Raw genomic sequence first — 22,046 nt, 5'->3', positions numbered from 1 at the left:
TGCTTTGAAGAAGAAAGATCTAGCTGACTGAAATAAGTTCATTAGATGAAAACTGACAAAAATTGACAAGAATCACGAAAAGTTCTTGTATTTTAAGATAAAATCTTACTCTATTAAGGTAAAAACTTCCAGCTCGCTGAAATATGTTCATTTGCTGAAAACCATCAAAACCACGAAAAGTTCTTGTATTTGAAGATAAAATCTTTTTGCTTTGAAGAAGAAAGATCTAGCTGACTGAAATCAGTTCATTAGATGAAAACCAACAAAAATTGACAAGAACCACGAAAAGTTCTTGTATTTTAAGATAAAATCTTACTCTATTAAGGAAAAAACTCCCAGCTCGCTGAAATATGTTCATTTGCTGAAAACCAACAAAACCACGAAAAGTTCTTGTATTTGAAGATAAAATCTTTTTTCTTTGAAGAAGAAAGATCGAGCTGACTGAAATAAGTTCATTAGATGAAAACCAACAAAAATTGACAAGAAACACGAAAAGTTCTTGTATTTTAAGATAAAATCTTACTCTAAAATGAAAAAACTTCCAGCTCGCTGAAATATGTTCATTTGCTGAAAACCAACAAAACCACGAAAAGTTCTTGTATTTGAAGATAAAATCTTTTTGCTTTGAAGAAGAAAGATCCAGCTGACTGAAATAAGTTCATTAGATGAAAACCAACAAAAATTGACAAGAACCACGAAAAGTTCTTGTATTTTAAGATAAAATCTTACTCGATTAAGGAAAAAACTTCCAGTTCGCTGAATTATGTTCATTTGCTGAAAACCAACAAAACCACCAAAAGTTCTTGTATTTGAAGATAAAATTTTTTTGCTTTGACGAAGATAGATCTAGCTGACTGAAATAATTTCATTTGATGAAAACCAACAAAAATTGACAAGAACCACGAAAGGTTCTTGTATTTTAAGATAAAATCTTAGGCTATTAAAGAAAAAACTTCCAGCTCGCTGAAATCTGTTCATTTGCTGAAAACCATCAAAACCACGAAAAGTTCTTGTATTTGAAGATAAAATCTTTTTGCTTTGAAGAAGAAAGATCGAGCTGACTGAAATAAGTTCATTAGATGAAAACCAACAAAAATTGACAAGAACCACGAAAAGTTCTTGTATTTGAAGATAAAATCTTACTCTATTCAGGAAAAAACTTCCAGCTCGCTGAAATATGTTCATTTGCTCAAAACCATCAAAACCACGAAAAGTTCTTGTATTTGAAGGTAAAATCTTTTTGCTTTGAAGAAGAAAGATCTAGCTGACTGAAATAAGTTCATTAGATGAAAACCAACAAAAATTGACAAGAACCACGAAAAGTTCTTGTATTTTGAGATAAAATCTTACTCTATTAAGGAAAAATCTTCCAGCTCGCTGAAATATGTTCATTTGCTGAAAACCATCAAAACCACGAAAAGTTCTTGTATTTGAAGATAAAATCTTTTTGCTTTGAAGAAGAAAGATAAAGCTGACTGAAATAAGTTCATTCGATGAAAACCAACAAAAATTGACAAGAACCACGAAAAGTTCTTGTATTTTAAGATAAAATCTTACACTATTAAGGAAAAAAATTCCAGCTCGCTGAAATCTGTTCATTTGCTGAAAACCAACAAAACCACCAAAAGTTCTTGTATTTGAAGATAAAATCTTTTTGCTTTGAAGAAGAAAGATCTAGCTGACTGAAATAAGTTCATTGGATGAAAACCAACAAAAATTGACAAGAACCACGAAAAGTTCTTGTATTTTAAGATAAAATCTTAGGCAATTAAAGAAAAAACTTCCAGCTCGCTGAAATATGTTCATTTGCTGAAAACCAACAAAACCACGAAAAGTTCTTGTATTTGAAGATAAAATCTTTTTTCTTTGAAGAAGAAATATCTAGCTGACTGAAATAAGTTCATTAGATGAAAACCAACAAAAATTGACAAGAACCACGAAATGTTCTTGTATTTTGAGATAAAATCTTACTCTATTAAGGAAAAAACTTCCAGCTCGCTGAAATATGTTCATTTGCTGAAAACCATCAAAACCACGAAAAGTTCTTGTATTTGAAGATAAAATCTTTTTGCTTTGAAGAAGAAAGATAAAGCTGACTGAAATAAGTTCATTAGATGAAAACCAACAAAATTTGACAAGAACCACGAAAACTTCTTGTATTTTAAGATAATATCTTACGCTATTAAACAAAAAAACTTCTGGCTCGCTGAAATATGTTCATTTGCTGAAAACCAACAAAACCACGAAAAGTTCTTGTATTTGAAGATAAAATCTTTTTGCTTTGAAGAAGAAAGATCCAGCTGACTGAAATAAGTTCATTAGATGAAAACCAACAAAAATTGACAAGAACCACGAAAAGTTCTTGTATTTTAAGATAAAATCTTACTCTATTAAGGAAAAAACTTCCAGCTCGCTGAAATCTGTTCATTTGCTGAAAACCATCAAAACCACGAAAAGTTCTTGTATTTGAAGATAAAATCTTTTTGCTTTGAAGAAGAAAGATCTAGCTGACTGAAATAAGTTCATTAGATGAAAACCAACAAAAATTGACAAGAATCACGAAAAGTTCTTGTATTTTAAGATAAAATCTTACTCTATTAAGGTAAAAACTTCCAGCTCGCTGAAATATGTTCATTTGCTGAAAACCATCAAAACCACGAAAAGTTCTTGTATTTGAAGATAAAATCTTTTTGCTTTGAAGAAGAAAGATCTAGCTGACTGAAATAAGTTCATTCGATGAAAACCAACAAAAATTGACAAGAACCACGAAAAGTTCTTGTATTTGAAGATAAAATCTTACTCTATTCAGGAAAAAACTTCCAGCTCGCTGAAATATGTTCATTTGCTGAAAACCATCAAAACCACGAAAAGTTCTTGTATTTGAAGATAAAATCTTTTTGCTTTGAAGAAGAAAGATCTCGCTGACTGAAATAAGTTCATGAGATGAAAACCAACAAAAATTGACAAGAACCACGAAAAGTTCTTGTATTTTAAGATAAAATCTTACGCTATAAAAGAAAAAACTCCCAGCTCGCTGAAATATGTTCATTTGCTGAAAACCAACAAAACCACGAAAAGTTCTTGTATTTGAAGATAAAATCTTTTTTCTTTGAAGAAGAGAGATCCAGCTGACTGAAATAAGTTCATTAGATGAAAACCAACAAAAATTGACAAGAACCACGAAAAGTTCTTGTATTTTAAGATAAAATCTTACTCTATTAAGGAAAAAACTTCCAGCTCGCTGAAATATGTTCATTTGCTGAAAACCAACAAAACCACCAAAAGTTCTTGTATTTGAAGATAAAATCTTTTTGCTTTGAAGAAGAAAGATCGAGCTGACTGAAATAAGTTCATTAGATGAAAACCAACAAAAATTGACAAGAACCACGAAAAGTTCTTGTATTTTAAGATAAAATCTTAGGCAATTAAAGAAAAAACTTCCAGCTCGCTGAAATATGTTCATTTGCTGAAAACCAACAAAACCACGAAAAGTTCTTGTATTTGAAGATAAAATCTTTTTTCTTTGAAGAAGAAAGATCTAGCTGACTGAAATAAGTTCATTAGATGAAAACCAACAAAAATTGACAAGAACCACGAAATGTTCTTGTATTTTGAGATAAAATCTTACTCTATTAAGGAAAAAACTTCCAGCTCGCTGAAATATGTTCATTTGCTGAAAACCATCAAAACCACGAAAAGTTCTTGTATTTGAAGATAAAATCTTTTTGCTTTGAAGAAGAAAGAACCAGCTGACTGAAATCAGTTCATTGGATGAAAACCAACAAAAATTGACAAGAACCACGAAAAGTTCTTGTATTTTAAGATAAAATCTTACGCTATTAAAGAAAAAACTCCCAGCTTGCTGAAATATGTTCATTTGCTGAAAACCAACAAAACCACGAAAAGTTCTTGTATTTGAAGATAAAATCTTTTTGCTTTGAAGAAGAAAGATCTAGCTGACTGAAATAAGTTCATTAGATGAAAACCAACAAAATTTGACAAGAACAACGAAAAGTTCTTGTGTTTTAAGATAAAATCTTACTCTATTAAGGAAAAAACTTCTGGCTCGCTGAAATATGTTCATTTGCTGAAAACCATCAAAACCACGAAAAGTTCTTGTATTTGAAGATAAAATCTTTTTGCTTTGAAGAAGAAAGATCTAGCTGACTGAAATAAGTTCATTAGATGAAAACCAACAAAATTTGACAAGAACCACGAAAAGTTCTTGTATTTTAAGATAAAATCTTACTCTATTAAGGAAAAAAATTCCAGCTCGCTGAAATATGTTCATTTGCTGAAAACCATCAAAACCACGAAAAGTTCTTGTATTTGAAGATAAAATCTTTTTGCTTTGAAGAAGAAAGATAAAGCTGACTGAAATAAGTTCATTAGATGAAAACCAACAAAATTTGACAAGAACCACGAAAACTTCTTGTATTTTAAGATAATATCTTACGCTATTAAAGAAAAAACTTCTGGCTCGCTGAAATATGTTCATTTGCTGAAAACCAACAAAACCACGAAAAGTTCTTGTATTTGAAGATAAAATCTTTTTGCTTTGAAGAAGAAAGATCCAGCTGACTGAAATAAGTTCATTAGATGAAAACCAACAAAAATTGACAAGAACCACGAAAAGTTCTTGTATTTTAAGATAAAATCTTACTCTATTAAGGAAAAAACTTCCAGCTCGCTGAAATCTGTTCATTTGCTGAAAACCAACAAAACCACCAAAAGTTCTTGTATTTGAAGATAAAATCTTTTTGCTTTGAAGAAGAAAGATCTAGCTGACTGAAATAAGTTCATTAGATGAAAACCAACAAAAATTGACAAGAACCACGAAAAGTTCTTGTATTTTAAGATAAAATCTTACTCTATTAAGGAAAAAACTTCCAGCTCGCTGAAATCTGTTCATTTGCTGAAAACCATCAAAACCACGAAAAGTTCTTGTATTTGAAGATAAAATCTTTTTGCTTTGAAGAAGAAAGATCTAGCTGACTGAAATAAGTTCATTAGATGAAAACCAACAAAAATTGACAAGAATCACGAAAAGTTCTTGTATTTTAAGATAAAATCTTACTCTATTAAGGTAAAAACTTCCAGCTCGCTGAAATATGTTCATTTGCTGAAAACCATCAAAACCACGAAAAGTTCTTGTATTTGAAGATAAAATCTTTTTGCTTTGAAGAAGAAAGATCTAGCTGACTGAAATAAGTTCATCAGATGAAAACCAACAAAAATTGACAAGAACCACGAAAAGTTCTTGTATTTTAAGATAAAATCTTACGCTATTAAAGAAAAAACTCCCAGCTCGCTGAAATATGTTCATTTGCTGAAAACCAACAAAACCACGAAAAGTTCTTGTATTTGAAGATAAAATCTTTTTTCTTTGAAGAAGAGAGATCTAGCTGACTGAAATAAGTTCATTAGATGAAAACCAACAAAAATTGACAAGAACCACGAAAGGTTCTTGTATTTTAAGATAAAATCTTACTCTATTCAGGAAAAAACTTCCAGCTCGCTGAAATATGTTCATTTGCTCAAAACCATCAAAACCACGAAAAGTTCTTGTATTTGAAGGTAAAATCTTTTTGCTTTGAAGAAGATCTAGCTGACTGAAATAAGTTCATTAGATGAAAACCAACAAAAATTGACAAGAACCACGAAAAGTATTTGTATTTTAAGATAAAATCTTACTCTATTAAGGAAAAAACTTCCAGTTCGCTGAATTATGTTCATTTGCTGAAAACCAACAAAACCACCAAAAGTTCTTGTATTTGAAGATAAAATCTTTTTGCTTTGACGAAGATAGATCTAGCTGACTGAAATAAGTTCATTAGATGAAAACCAACAAAATTTGAAAAGAACCACGAAAACTTCTTGTATTTTAAGATAATATCTTACGCTATTAAAGAAAAAACTTCTGGCTCGCTGAAATATGTTCATTTGCTGAAAACCAACAAAACCACCAAAAGTTCTTGTATTTGAAGATAAAATCTTTTTGCTTTGAAGAAGAAAGATCCAGCTGACTGAAATAAGTTCATTAGATGAAAACCAACAAAAATTGACAAGAACCACGAAAAGTTCTTGTATTTTAAGATAAAATCTTACTCTATTAAGGAAAAAACTTCCAGCTCGCTGAAATCTGTTCATTTGCTGAAAACCAACAAAACCACCAAAAGTTCTTGTATTTGAAGATAAAATCTTTTTGCTTTGAAGAAGAAAGATCTAGCTGACTGAAATAAGTTCATTAGATGAAAACCAACAAAAATTGACAAGAACCACGAAAAGTTCTTGTATTTTAAGATAAAATCTTACTCTATTAAGGAAAAAACTTCCAGCTCGCTGAAATCTGTTCATTTGCTGAAAACCATCAAAACCACGAAAAGTTCTTGTATTTGAAGATAAAATCTTTTTGCTTTGAAGAAGAAAGATCTAGCTGACTGAAATAAGTTCATTAGATGAAAACCAACAAAAATTGACAAGAATCACGAAAAGTTCTTGTATTTTAAGATAAAATCTTACTCTATTAAGGTAAAAACTTCCAGCTCGCTGAAATATGTTCATTTGCTGAAAACCATCAAAACCACGAAAAGTTCTTGTATTTGAAGATAAAATCTTTTTGCTTTGAAGAAGAAAGATCTAGCTGACTGAAATAAGTTCATCAGATGAAAACCAACAAAAATTGACAAGAACCACGAAAAGTTCTTGTATTTTAAGATAAAATCTTACGCTATTAAAGAAAAAACTCCCAGCTCGCTGAAATATGTTCATTTGCTGAAAACCAACAAAACCACGAAAAGTTCTTGTATTTGAAGATAAAATCTTTTTTCTTTGAAGAAGAGAGATCTAGCTGACTGAAATAAGTTCATTAGATGAAAACCAACAAAAATTGACAAGAACCACGAAAGGTTCTTGTATTTTAAGATAAAATCTTACTCTATTCAGGAAAAAACTTCCAGCTCGCTGAAATATGTTCATTTGCTCAAAACCATCAAAACCACGAAAAGTTCTTGTATTTGAAGGTAAAATCTTTTTGCTTTGAAGAAGATCTAGCTGACTGAAATAAGTTCATTAGATGAAAACCAACAAAAATTGACAAGAACCACGAAAAGTATTTGTATTTTAAGATAAAATCTTACTCTATTAAGGAAAAAACTTCCAGTTCGCTGAATTATGTTCATTTGCTGAAAACCAACAAAACCACCAAAAGTTCTTGTATTTGAAGATAAAATCTTTTTGCTTTGACGAAGATAGATCTAGCTGACTGAAATAAGTTCATTAGATGAAAACCAACAAAATTTGAAAAGAACCACGAAAACTTCTTGTATTTTAAGATAATATCTTACGCTATTAAAGAAAAAACTTCTGGCTCGCTGAAATATGTTCATTTGCTGAAAACCAACAAAACCACCAAAAGTTCTTGTATTTGAAGATAAAATCTTTTTGCTTTGAAGAAGAAAGATCCAGCTGACTGAAATAAGTTCATTAGATGAAAACCAACAAAAATTGACAAGAACCACGAAAAGTTCTTGTATTTTAAGATAAAATCTTACTCTATTAAGGAAAAAACTTCCAGCTCGCTGAAATCTGTTCATTTGCTGAAAACCAACAAAACCACCAAAAGTTCTTGTATTTGAAGATAAAATCTTTTTGCTTTGAAGAAGAAAGATCTAGCTGACTGAAATAAGTTCATTAGATGAAAACCAACAAAAATTGACAAGAACCACGAAAAGTTCTTGTATTTTAAGATAATATCTTACGCTATTAAAGAAAAAACTTCTGGCTCGCTGAAATATGTTCATTTGCTGAAAACCAACAAAACCACCAAAAGTTCTTGTATTTGAAGATAAAATCTTTTTGCTTTGAAGAAGAAAGATCCAGCTGACTGAAATAAGTTCATTAGATGAAAACCAACAAAAATTGACAAGAACCACGAAAAGTTCTTGTATTTTAAGATAAAATCTTACTCTATTAAGGAAAAAACTTCCAGCTCGCTGAAATCTGTTCATTTGCTGAAAACCAACAAAACCACCAAAAGTTCTTGTATTTGAAGATAAAATCTTTTTGCTTTGAAGAAGAAAGATCTAGCTGACTGAAATAAGTTCATTAGATGAAAACCAACAAAAATTGACAAGAACCACGAAAAGTTCTTGTATTTTAAGATAAAATCTTACTCTATTAAGGAAAAAACTTCCAGCTCGCTGAAATCTGTTCATTTGCTGAAAACCATCAAAACCACGAAAAGTTCTTGTATTTGAAGATAAAATCTTTTTGCTTTGAAGAAGAAAGATCTAGCTGACTGAAATAAGTTCATTAGATGAAAACCAACAAAAATTGACAAGAATCACGAAAAGTTCTTGTATTTTAAGATAAAATCTTACTCTATTAAGGTAAAAACTTCCAGCTCGCTGAAATATGTTCATTTGCTGAAAACCATCAAAACCACGAAAAGTTCTTGTATTTGAAGATAAAATCTTTTTGCTTTGAAGAAGAAAGATCTAGCTGACTGAAATAAGTTCATCAGATGAAAACCAACAAAAATTGACAATAACCACGAAAAGTTCTTGTATTTTAAGATAAAATCTTACGCTATTAAAGAAAAAACTCCCAGCTCGCTGAAATATGTTCATTTGCTGAAAACCAACAAAACCACGAAAAGTTCTTGTATTTGAAGATAAAATCTTTTTTCTTTGAAGAAGAGAGATCTAGCTGACTGAAATAAGTTCATTAGATGAAAACCAACAAAAATTGACAAGAACCACGAAAGGTTCTTGTATTTTAAGATAAAATCTTACTCTATTCAGGAAAAAACTTCCAGCTCGCTGAAATATGTTCATTTGCTCAAAACCATCAAAACCACGAAAAGTTCTTGTATTTGAAGGTAAAATCTTTTTGCTTTGAAGAAGATCTAGCTGACTGAAATAAGTTCATTAGATGAAAACCAACAAAAATTGACAAGAACCACGAAAAGTATTTGTATTTTAAGATAAAATCTTACTCTATTAAGGAAAAAACTTCCAGTTCGCTGAATTATGTTCATTTGCTGAAAACCAACAAAACCACCAAAAGTTCTTGTATTTGAAGATAAAATCTTTTTGCTTTGACGAAGATAGATCTAGCTGACTGAAATAAGTTCATTAGATGAAAACCAACAAAATTTGAAAAGAACCACGAAAACTTCTTGTATTTTAAGATAATATCTTACGCTATTAAAGAAAAAACTTCTGGCTCGCTGAAATATGTTCATTTGCTGAAAACCAACAAAACCACCAAAAGTTCTTGTATTTGAAGATAACATCTTTTTGCTTTGAAGAAGAAAGATCCAGCTGACTGAAATAAGTTCATTAGATGAAAACCAACAAAAATTGACAAGAACCACGAAAAGTTCTTGTATTTTAAGATAAAATCTTACTCTATTAAGGAAAAAACTTCCAGCTCGCTGAAATCTGTTCATTTGCTGAAAACCAACAAAACCACCAAAAGTTCTTGTATTTGAAGATAAAATCTTTTTGCTTTGAAGAAGAAAGATCTAGCTGACTGAAATAAGTTCATTAGATGAAAACCAACAAAAATTGACAAGAACCACGAAAAGTTCTTGTATATTAAGATAAAATCTTAGGCAATTAAAGAAAAAACTTCCAGCTCGCTGAAATATGTTCATTTGCTGAAAACCAACAAAACCACGAAAAGTTCTTGTATTTGAAGATAAAATCTTTTTTCTTTGAAGAAGAAAGATCTAGCTGACTGAAATAAGTTCATTAGATGAAAACCAACAAAAATTGACAAGAACCACGAAATGTTCTTGTATTTTGAGATAAAATCTTACTCTATTAAGGAAAAAACTTCCAGCTCGCTGAAATATGTTCATTTGCTGAAAACCATCAAAACCACGAAAAGTTCTTGTATTTGAAGATAAAATCTTTTTGCTTTGAAGAAGAAAGATAAAGCTGACTGAAATAAGTTCATTAGATGAAAACCAACAAAATTTGACAAGAACCACGAAAACTTCTTGTATTTTAAGATAATATCTTACGCTATTAAAGAAAAAACTTCTGGCTCGCTGAAATATGTTCATTTGCTGAAAACCAACAAAACCACGAAAAGTTCTTGTATTTGAAGATAAAATATTTTTGCTTTGAAGAAGAAAGATCCAGCTGACTGAAATAAGTTCATTAGATGAAAACCAACAAAAATTGACAAGAACCACGAAAAGTTCTTGTATTTTAAGATAAAATCTTACTCTATTAAGGAAAAAACTTCCAGCTCGCTGAAATCTGTTCATTTGCTGAAAACCAACAAAACCACCAAAAGTTCTTGTATTTGAAGATAAAATCTTTTTGCTTTGAAGAAGAAAGATCTAGCTGACTGAAATAAGTTCATTAGATGAAAACCAACAAAAATTGACAAGAACCACGAAAAGTTCTTGTATTTTAAGATAAAATCTTACTCTATTAAGGAAAAAACTTCCAGCTCGCTGAAATCTGTTCATTTGCTGAAAACCATCAAAACCACGAAAAGTTCTTGTATTTGAAGATAAAATCTTTTTGCTTTGAAGAAGAAAGATCTAGCTGACTGAAATAAGTTCATTAGATGAAAACCAACAAAAATTGACAAGAATCACGAAAAGTTCTTGTATTTTAAGATAAAATCTTACTCTATTAAGGTAAAAACTTCCAGCTCGCTGAAATATGTTCATTTGCTGAAAACCATCATAACCACGAAAAGTTCTTGTATTTGAAGATAAAATCTTTTTGCTTTGAAGAAGAAAGATCTAGCTGACTGAAATAAGTTCATCAGATGACAACCAACAAAAATTGACAAGAACCACGAAAAGTTCTTGTATTTTAAGATAAAATCTTACGCTATTAAAGAAAAAACTCCCAGCTCGCTGAAATATGTTCATTTGCTGAAAACCAACAAAACCACGAAAAGTTCTTGTATTTGAAGATAAAATCTTTTTTCTTTGAAGAAGAGAGATCGAGCAGACTGAAATAAGTTCATTAGATGAAAACCAACAAAAATTGACAAGAACCACGAAAGGTTCTTGTATTTTAAGATAAAATCTTACTCTATTCAGGAAAAAACTTCCAGCTCGCTGAAATATGTTCATTTGCTGAAAACCATCAAAACCACGAAAAGTTCTTGTATTTGAAGGTAAAATCTTTTTGCTTTGAAGAAGAAAGATCTAGCTGACTGAAATAAGTTCATTAGATGAAAACCAACAAAAATTGACAAGAACCACGAAAAGTTCTTGTATTTTAAGATAAAATCTTACTCTATTAAGGAAAAAACTTCCAGTTCGCTGAATTATGTTCATTTGCTGAAAACCAACAAAACCACCAAAAGTTCTTGTATTTGAAGATAAAATCTTTTTGCTTTGAAGAAGAAAGATCCAGCTGACTGAAATAAGTTCATTAGATGAAAACCAACAAAAATTGACAAGAACCACGAAAAGTTCTTGTATTTTAAGATAAAATCTTACTCTATTAAGGAAAAAACTTCCAGCTCGCTGAAATCTGTTCATTTGCTGAAAACCAACAAAACCACCAAAAGTTCTTGTATTTGAAGATAAAATCTTTTTGCTTTGAAGAAGAAAGATCTAGCTGACTGAAATAAGTTCATTAGATGAAAACCAACAAAAATTGACAAGAACCACGAAAAGTTCTTGTATTTTGAGATAAAATCTTACTCTATTAAGGAAAAAACTTCCAGCTCGCTGAAATATGTTCATTTGCTGAAAACCATCAAAACCACGAAAAGTTCTTGTATTTGAAGATAAAATCTTTTTGCTTTGAAGAAGAAAGATAAAGCTGACTGAAATAAGTTCATTAGATGAAAACCAACAAAATTTGACAAGAACCACGAAAACTTCTTGTATTTTAAGATAATATCTTACGCTATTAAAGAAAAAACTTCTGGCTCGCTGAAATATGTTCATTTGCTGGAAACCAACAAAACCACGAAAAGTTCTTGTATTTGAAGATAAAATCTTTTTGCTTTGAAGAAGAAAGATCCAGCTGACTGAAATAAGTTCATTAGATGAAAACCAACAAAAATTGACAAGAACCACGAAAAGTTCTTGTATTTTAAGATAAAATCTTACTCTATTAAGGAAAAAACTTCCAGCTCGCTGAAATCTGTTCATTTGCTGAAAACCAACAAAACCACCAAAAGTTCTTGTATTTGAAGATAAAATCTTTTTGCTTTGAAGAAGAAAGATCTAGCTGACTGAAATAAGTTCATTAGATGAAAACCAACAAAAATTGACAAGAACCACGAAAAGTTCTTGTATTTTAAGATAAAATCTTAGGCAATTAAAGAAAAAACTTCCAGCTCGCTGAAATCTGTTCATTTGCTGAAAACCATCAAAACCACGAAAAGTTCTTGTATTTGAAGATAAAATCTTTTTGCTTTGAAGAAGAAAGATCTAGCTGACTGAAATAAGTTCATTAGATGAAAACCAACAAAAATTGACAAGAATCACGAAAAGTTCTTGTATTTTAAGATAAAATCTTACGCTATTAAAGAAAAAACTCCCAGCTCGCTGAAATATGTTCATTTGCTGAAAACCAACAAAACCACGAAAAGTTCTTGTATTTGAAGATAAAATCTTTTTTCTTTGAAGAAGAGAGATCTAGCTGACTGAAATAAGTTCATTAGATGAAAACCAACAAAAATTGACAAGAACCACGAAAGGTTCTTGTATTTTAAGATAAAATCTTAGGCTATTAAAGAAAAAACTTCCAGCTCGCTGAAATCTGTTCATTTGCTGAAAACCATCAAAACCACGAAAAGTTCTTGTACTTGAAGATAAAATCTTTTTTCTTTGAAGAAAAAAGATCTAGCTGACTGAAATAAGTTCATTAGATGAAAAACAACAAAAATTGACAAGAAACACGAAAAGTTCTTGTATTTTAAGATAAAATCTTACTCTATTAATGAAAAAACTTCCAGCTCGCTGAAATATGTTCATTTGCTGAAAACCAACAAAACCACGAAAAGTTCTTGTATTTGAAGATAAAATCTTTTTGCTTTGAAGAAGAAAGATCCAGCTGACTGAAATAAGTTCATGAGATGAAAACCAACAAAAATTGACAAGAACCACGAAAAGTTCTTGTATTTTAAGATAAAATCTTACTCTATTAAGGAAAAAACTTCCAGTTCGCTGAATTATGTTCATTTGCTGAAAACCAACAAAACCACCAAAAGTTCTTGTATTTGAAGATAAAATCTTTTTGCTTTGACGAAGATAGATCTAGCTGACTGAAATAAGTTCATTAGATGAAAACCAACAAAAATTGACAAGAACCACGAAAGGTTCTTGTATTTTAAGATAAAATCTTAGGCTATTAAAGAAAAAACTTCCATCTCGCTGAAATCTGTTCATTTGCTGAAAACCATCAAAACCACGAAAAGTTCTTGTACTTGAAGATAAAATCTTTTTGCTTTGAAGAAGAAAGATCTAGCTGACTGAAATAAGTTCATTAGATGAAAACCAACAAAAATTGACAAGAACCACGAAAAGTTCTTGTATTTTGAGATAAAATCTTACTCTATTAAGGAAAAAACTTCCAGCTCGCTGAAATATGTTCATTTGCTGAAAACCATCAAAACCACGAAAAGTTCTTGTGTTTGAAGATAAAATCTTTTTGCTTTGAAGAAGAAAGATCCAGCTGACTGAAATAAGTTCATTAGATGAAAACCAACAAAAATTGACAAGAACCACGAAAAGTTCTTGTATTTGAAGATAAAATCTTACTCTATTCAGGAAAAAACTTCCAGCTCGCTGAAATATGTTCATTTGCTCAAAACCATCAAAACCACGAAAAGTTCTTGTATTTGAAGGTAAAATCTTTTTGCTTTGAAGAAGAAAGATCTAGCTGACTGAAATAAGTTCATTAGATGAAAACCAACAAAAATTGACAAGAACCACGAAAAGTTCTTGTATTTTAAGATAAGATCTTACTCTATTAATGAAAAAACTTCCAGCTCGCTGAAATATGTTCATTTGCTGAAAACCAACAAAACCACGAAAAGTTCTTGTATTTGAAGATAAAATCTTTTTGCTTTGAAGAAGAAAGATCCAGCTGACTGAAATAAGTTCATTAGATGAAAACCAACAAAAATTGACAAGAACCACGAAAAGTTCTTGTATTTTAAGATAAAATCTTACTCTATTATGGAAAAAACTTCCAGTTCGCTGAATTATGTTCATTTGCTGAAAACCAACAAAACCACCAAAAGTTCTTGTATTTGAAGATAAAATCTTTTTGCTTTGACGAAGATAGATCTAGCTGACTGAAATAAGTTCATTAGATGAAAACCAACAAAATTTGAAATGAACCACGAAAACTTCTTGTATTTTAAGATAATATCTTACGCTATTAAAGAAAAAACTTCTGGCTCGCTGAAATATGTTCATTTGCTGAAAACCAACAAAACCACCAAAAGTTCTTGTATTTGAAGATAAAATCTTTTTGCTTTGAAGAAGAAAGATCTAGCTGACTGAAATAAGTTCATTAGATGAAAACCAACAAAAATTGACAAGAACCACGAAAAGTTCTTGTATTTTAAGATAAAATCTTACGCTATTAAAGAAAAAACTCCCAGCTCGCTGAAATATGTTCATTTGCTGAAAACCAACAAAACCACGAAAAGTTCTTGTATTTGAAGATAAAATCTTTTTTCTTTGAAGAAGAGAGATCTAGCTGACTGAAATAAGTTCATTAGATGAAAACCAACAAAAATTGACAAGAACCACGAAAAGTTCTTGTATTTTAAGATAAAATCTTACTCTATTCAGGAAAAAACTTCCAGCTCGCTGAAATATGTTCATTTGCTCAAAACCATCAAAACCACGAAAAGTTCTTGTATTTGAAGGTAAAATCTTTTTGCTTTGAAGAAGAAAGATCTAGCTGACTGAAATAAGTTCATTAGATGAAAACCAACAAAAATTGACAAGAATCACGAAAAGTTCTTGTATTTTAAGATAAAATCTTACTCTATTAAGGTAAAAACTTCCAGCTCGCTGAAATATGTTCATTTGCTGAAAACCATCAAAACCACGAAAAGTTCTTGTATTTGAAGATAAAATCTTTTTGCTTTGAAGAAGAAAGATCTAGCTGACTGAAATAAGTTCATTAGATGAAAACCAACAAAAATTGACAAGAACCACGAAAAGTTCTTGTATTTTAAGATAAGATCTTACTCTATTAATGAAAAAACTTCCAGCTCGCTGAAATATGTTCATTTGCTGAAAACCAACAAAACCACGAAAAGTTCTTGTATTTGAAGATAAAATCTTTTTGCTTTGAAGAAGAAAGATCCAGCTGACTGAAATAAGTTCATTAGATGAAAACCAACAAAAATTGACAAGAACCACGAAAAGTTCTTGTATTTTAAGATAAAATCTTACTCTATTAAGGAAAAAACTTCCAGTTCGCTGAATTATGTTCATTTGCTGAAAACCAACAAAACCACCAAAAGTTCTTGTATTTGAAGATAAAATCTTTTTGCTTTGACGAAGATAGGTCTAGCTGACTGAAATAAGTTCATTAGATGAAAACCAACAAAATTTGAAATGAACCACGAAAACTTCTTGTATTTTAAGATAATATCTTACGCTATTAAAGAAAAAACTTCTGGCTCGCTGAAATATGTTCATTTGCTGAAAACCAACAAAACCACCAAAAGTTCTTGTATTTGAAGATAAAATCTTTTTGCTTTGAAGAAGAAAGATCTAGCTGACTGAAATAAGTTCATTAGATGAAAACCAACAAAAATTGACAAGAACCACGAAAAGTTCTTGTATTTTAAGATAAAATCTTACGCTATTAAAGAAAAAACTCCCAGCTCGCTGAAATATGTTCATTTGCTGAAAACCAACAAAACCACGAAAAGTTCTTGTATTTGAAGATAAAATCTTTTTTCTTTGAAGAAGAGAGATCTAGCTGACTGAAATAAGTTCATTAGATGAAAACCAACAAAAATTGACAAGAACCACGAAAAGTTCTTGTATTTTAAGATAAAATCTTACTCTATTCAGGAAAAAACTTCCAGCTCGCTGAAATATGTTCATTTGCTCAAAACCATCAAAACCACGAAAAGTTCTTGTATTTGAAGGTAAAATCTTTTTGCTTTGAAGAAGAAAGATCTAGCTGACTGAAATAAGTTCATTAGATGAAAACCAACAAAAATTGACAAGAATCACGAAAAGTTCTTGTATTTTAAGATAAAATCTTACTCTATTAAGGTAAAAACTTCCAGCTCGCTGAAATATGTTCATTTGCTGAAAACCATCAAAACCACGAAAAGTTCTTGTATTTGAAGATAAAATCTTTTTGCTTTGAAGAAGAAAGATCTAGCTGACTGAAATAAGTTCATTAGATGAAAACCAACAAAAATTGACAAGAACCACGAAAAGTTCTTGTATTTTAAGATAAAATCTTACTCTATTCAGGAAAAAACTTCCAGCTCGCTGAAATATGTTCATTTGCTGAAAACCATCAAAACCACGAAAAGTTCTTGTATTTGAAGATAAAATCTTTTTGCTTTGAAGAAGAAAGATCTAGCTGACTGAAATAAGTTCATTAGATGAAAACCAACAAAAATTGACAAGAACCACGAAAAGTTCTTGTATTTTAAGATAAAATCTTAGGCAATTAAAGAAAAAACTTCCAGCTCGCTGAAATATGTTCATTTGCTGAAAACCAACAAAACCACGAAAAGTTCTTGTATTTGAAGATAAAATCTTTTTTCTTTGAAGAAGAAAGATCTAGCTGACTGAAATAAGTTCATTAGATGAAAACCAACAAAAATTGACAAGAACCACGAAAAGTTCTTGTATTTTAAGATAAAATCTTACGCTATTAAAGAAAAAACTCCCAGCTCGCTGAAATATGTTCATTTGCTGAAAACCAACAAAACCACGAAAAGTTCTTGTATTTGAAGATAAAATCTTTTTTCTTTGAAGAAGAGAGATCTAGCTGACTGAAATAAGTTCATTAGATGAAAACCAACAAAAATTGACAAGAACCACGAAAAGTTCTTGTATTTTAAGATAAAATCTTACTCTATTCAGGAAAAAACTTCCAGCTCGCTGAAATATGTTCATTTGCTGAAAACCATCAAAACCACGAAAAGTTATTGTATTTGAAGATAAAATCTTTTTGCTTTGAAGAAGAAAGATCTAGCTGACTGAAATAAGTTCATTAGATGAAAACCAACAAAAATTGACAAGAACCACGAAAAGTTCTTGTATTTTAAGATAAAATCTTACGCTATTAAAGAAAAAACTCCCAGCTCGCTGAAATATGTTCATTTGCTGAAAACCAACAAAACCACGAAAAGTTCTTGTATTTGAAGATAAAATCTTTTTTCTTTGAAGAAGAGAGATCTAGCTGACTGAAATAAGTTCATTAGATGAAAACCAACAAAAATTGACAAGAACCACGAAAAGTTCTTGTATTTTAAGATAAAATCTTACTCTATTCAGGAAAAAACTTCCAGCTCGCTGAAATATGTTCATTTGCTCAAAACCATCAAAACCACGAAAAGTTCTTGTATTTGAAGGTAAAATCTTTTTGCTTTGAAGAAGAAAGATCTAGCTGACTGAAATAAGTTCATTAGATGAAAACCAACAAAAATTGACAAGAATCACGAAAAGTTCTTGTATTTTAAGATAAAATCTTACTCTATTAAGGTAAAAACTTCCAGCTCGCTGAAATATGTTCATTTGCTGAAAACCATCAAAACCACGAAAAGTTCTTGTATTTGAAGATAAAATCTTTTTGCTTTGAAGAAGAAAGATCTAGCTGACTGAAATAAGTTCATTAGATGAAAACCAACAAAAATTGACAAGAACCACGAAAAGTTCTTGTATTTTAAGATAAAATCTTACTCTATTCAGGAAAAAACTTCCAGCTCGCTGAAATAGGTTCATTTGCTGAAAACCATCAAAACCACGAAAAGTTCTTGTATTTGAAGATAAAATCTTTTTGCTTTGAAGAAGAAAGATCTAGCTGACTGAAATAAGTTCATTAGATGAAAACCAACAAAAATTGACAAGAACCACGAAAAGTTCTTGTATTTTAAGATAAAATCTTAGGCAATTAAAGAAAAAACTTCCAGCTCGCTGAAATATGTTCATTTGCTGAAAACCAACAAAACCACGAAAAGTTCTTGTATTTGAAGATAAAATCTTTTTTCTTTGAAGAAGAAAGATCTAGCTGACTGAAATAAGTTCATTAGATGAAAACCAACAAAAATTGACAAGAACCACGAAAAGTTCTTGTATTTTAAGATAAAATCTTACGCTATTAAAGAAAAAACTCCCAGCTCGCTGAAATATGTTCATTTGCTGAAAACCAACAAAACCACGAAAAGTTCTTGTATTTTAAGATAAAATCTTACGCTATTAAAGAAAAAACTCCCAGCTCGCTGAAATATGTTCATTTGCTGAAAACCAACAAAACCACGAAAAGTTCTTGTATTTGAAGATAAAATCTTTTTTCTTTGAAGAAGAGAGATCTAGCTGACTGAAATCAGTTCATTAGATGAAAACCAACAAAAATTGACAAGAACCACGAAAAGTTCTTGTATTTTAAGATAAAATCTTACTCTATTCAGGAAAAAACTTCCAGCTCGCTGAAATATGTTCATTTGCTGAAAACCATCAAAACCACGAAAAGTTATTGTATTTGAAGATAAAATCTTTTTGCTTTGAAGAAGAAAGATCTAGCTGACTGAAATAAGTTCATTAGATGAAAACCAACAAAAATTGACAAGAACCACGAAAAGTTCTTGTATTTTAAGATAAAATCTTACGTTATTAAAGAAAAAACTCCCAGCTCGCTGAAATATGTTCATTTGCTGAAAACCAACAAAACCACGAAAAGTTCTTGTATTTGAAGATAAAATCTTTTTTCTTTGAAGAAGAGAGATCTAGCTGACTGAAATAAGTTCATTAGATGAAAACCAACAAAAATTGACAAGAACCACGAAAAGTTCTTGTATTTTAAGATAAAATCTTACTCTATTCAGGAAAAAACTTCCAGCTCGCTGAAATATGTTCATTTGCTCAAAACCATCAAAACCACGAAAAGTTCTTGTATTTGAAGGTAAAATCTTTTTGCTTTGAAGAAGAAAGATCTAGCTGACTGAAATAAGTTCATTAGATGAAAACCAACAAAAATTGACAAGAATCACGAAAAGTTCTTGTATTTTAAGATAAAATCTTACTCTATTAAGGGAAAAACTTCCAGCTCGCTGAAATATGTTCATTTGCTGAAAACCATCAAAACCACGAAAAGTTCTTGTATTTGAAGATAAAATCTTTTTGCTTTGAAGAAGAAAGATCTAGCTGACTGAAATAAGTTCATTAGATGAAAACCAACAAAAATTGACAAGAACCACGAAAAGTTCTTGTATTTTAAGATAAAATCTTACTCTATTCAGGAAAAAACTTCCAGCTCGCTGAAATATGTTCATTTGCTGAAAACCATCAAAACCACGAAAAGTTCTTGTATTTGAAGATAAAATCTTTTTGCTTTGAAGAAGAAAGATCTAGCTGACTGAAATAAGTTCATTAGATGAAAACCAACAAAAATTGACAAGAACCACGAAAAGTTCTTGTATTTTAAGATAAAATCTTAGGCAATTAAAGAAAAAACTTCCAGCTCGCTGAAATATGTTCATTTGCTGAAAACCAACAAAACCACGAAAAGTTCTTGTATTTGAAGATAAAATCTTTTTTCTTTGAAGAAGAAAGATCTAGCTGACTGAAATAAGTTCATTAGATGAAAACCAACAAAAATTGACAAGAACCACGAAATGTTCTTGTATTTTGAGATAAAATCTTACTCTATTAAGGAAAAAACTTCCAGCTCGCTGAAATATGTTCATTTGCTGAAAACCATCAAAACCACGAAAAGTTCTTGTATTTGAAGATAAAATCTTTTTGCTTTGAAGAAGAAAGATAAAGCTGACTGAAATAAGTTCATTAGATGAAAACCAACAAAATTTGACAAGAACCACGAAAACTTCTTGTATTTTAAGATAATATCTTACGCTATTAAAGAAAAAACTTCTGGCTCGCTGAAATATGTTCATTTGCTGAAAACCAACAAAACCACGAAAAGTTCTTGTATTTGAAGATAAAATCTTTTTGCTTTGAAGAAGAAAGATCCAGCTGACTGAAATAAGTTCATTAGATGAAAACCAACAAAAATTGACAAGAACCACGAAAAGTTCTTGTATTTTAAGATAAAATCTTACTCTATTAAGGAAAAAACTTCCAGCTCGCTGAAATCTGTTCATTTGCTGAAAACCAACAAAACCACCAAAAGTTCTTGTATTTGAAGATAAAATCTTTTTGCTTTGAAGAAGAAAGATCCAGCTGACTGAAATAAGTTCATTAGATGAAAACCAACAAAAATTGACAAGAACCACGAAAAGTTCTTGTATTTTAAGATAAAATCTTACTCTATTAAGGAAAAAACTTCCAGCTCGCTGAAATCTGTTCATTTGCTGAAAATCATCAAAACCACGAAAAGTTCTTGTATTTGAAGATAAAATCTTTTTGCTTTGAAGATGAAAGATCTAGCTGACTGAAATAAGTTCATTAGATGAAAACCAACAAAAATTGACAAGAATCACGAAAAGTTCTTGTATTTTAAGATAAAATCTTACTCTATTAAGGTAAAAACTTCCAGCTCGCTGAAATATGTTCATTTGCTGAAAACCATCAAAACCACGAAAAGTTCTTGTATTTGAAGATAAAATCTTTTTGCTTTGAAGAAGAAAGATCTAGCTGACTGAAATAAGTTCATTAGATGAAAACCAACAAAAATTGACAAGAACCACGAAAAGTTCTTGTATTTTAAGATAAAATCTTACGCTATTAAAGAAAAAACTCCCAGCTCGCTGAAATATGTTCATTTGCTGAAAACCAACAAAACCACGAAAAGTTCTTGTATTTGAAGATAAAATCTTTTTTCTTTGAAGAAGAGAGATCTAGCTGACTGAAATAAGTTCATTAGATGAAAACCAACAAAAATTGACAAGAACCACGAAAAGTTCTTGTATTTTAAGATAAAATCTTACTCTATTAAGGAAAAAACTTCCAGCTCGCTGAAATATGTTCATTTGCTGAAAACCAACAAAACCACGAAAAGTTCTTGTATTTGAAGATAAAATCTTTTTGCTTTGAAGAAGAAAGATCCAGCTGACTGAAATAAGTTCATTAGATGAAAACCAACAAAAATTGACAAGAACCACGAAAAGTTCTTGTATTTTAAGATAAAATCTTACTCTATTAAGGAAAAAACTTCCAGTTCGCTGAATTATGTTCATTTGCTGAAAACCAACAAAACCACCAAAAGTTCTTGTATTTGAAGATAAAATCTTTTTTCTTTGAAGAAGATAGATCTAGCTGACTGAAATAAGTTCATTAGATGAAAACCAACAAAATTTGAAATGAACCACGAAAACTTCTTGTATTTTAAGATAATATCTTACGCTATTAAAGAAAAAACTCCCAGCTCGCTGAAATATGTTCATTTGCTGAAAACCAACAAAACCACGAAAAGTTCTTGTATTTGAAGATAAAATCTTTTTTCTTTGAAGAAGAGAGATCAAGCTGACTGAAATAAGTTCATTAGATGAAAACCAACAAAAATTGACAAGAACCACGAAAAGTTCTTGTATTTTAAGATAAAATCTTACTCTATTCAGGAAAAAACTTCCAGCTCGCTGAAATATGTTCATTTGCTCAAAACCATCAAAACCACGAAAAGTTCTTGTATTTGAAGGTAAAATCTTTTTGCTTTGAAGAAGAAAGATCTAGCTGACTGAAATAAGTTCATTAGATGAAAACCAACAAAAATTGACAAGAACCACGAAAAGTTCTTGTATTTTAAGATAAAATCTTACTCTATTAAGGTAAAAACTTCCAGCTCGCTGAAATATGTTCATTTGCTGAAAACCATCAAAACCACGAAAAGTTCTTGTATTTGAAGATAAAATCTTTTTGCTTTGAAGAAGAAAGA

Source organism: Heptranchias perlo, unplaced genomic scaffold, assembly GCF_035084215.1.
Source record: "Heptranchias perlo isolate sHepPer1 unplaced genomic scaffold, sHepPer1.hap1 HAP1_SCAFFOLD_94, whole genome shotgun sequence".
NCBI lineage: Eukaryota > Metazoa > Chordata > Chondrichthyes > Hexanchiformes > Hexanchidae > Heptranchias > Heptranchias perlo.
The sequence above is the reverse complement of the archived record's forward strand: the minus strand, read 5'-3'. Positions refer to the sequence as shown.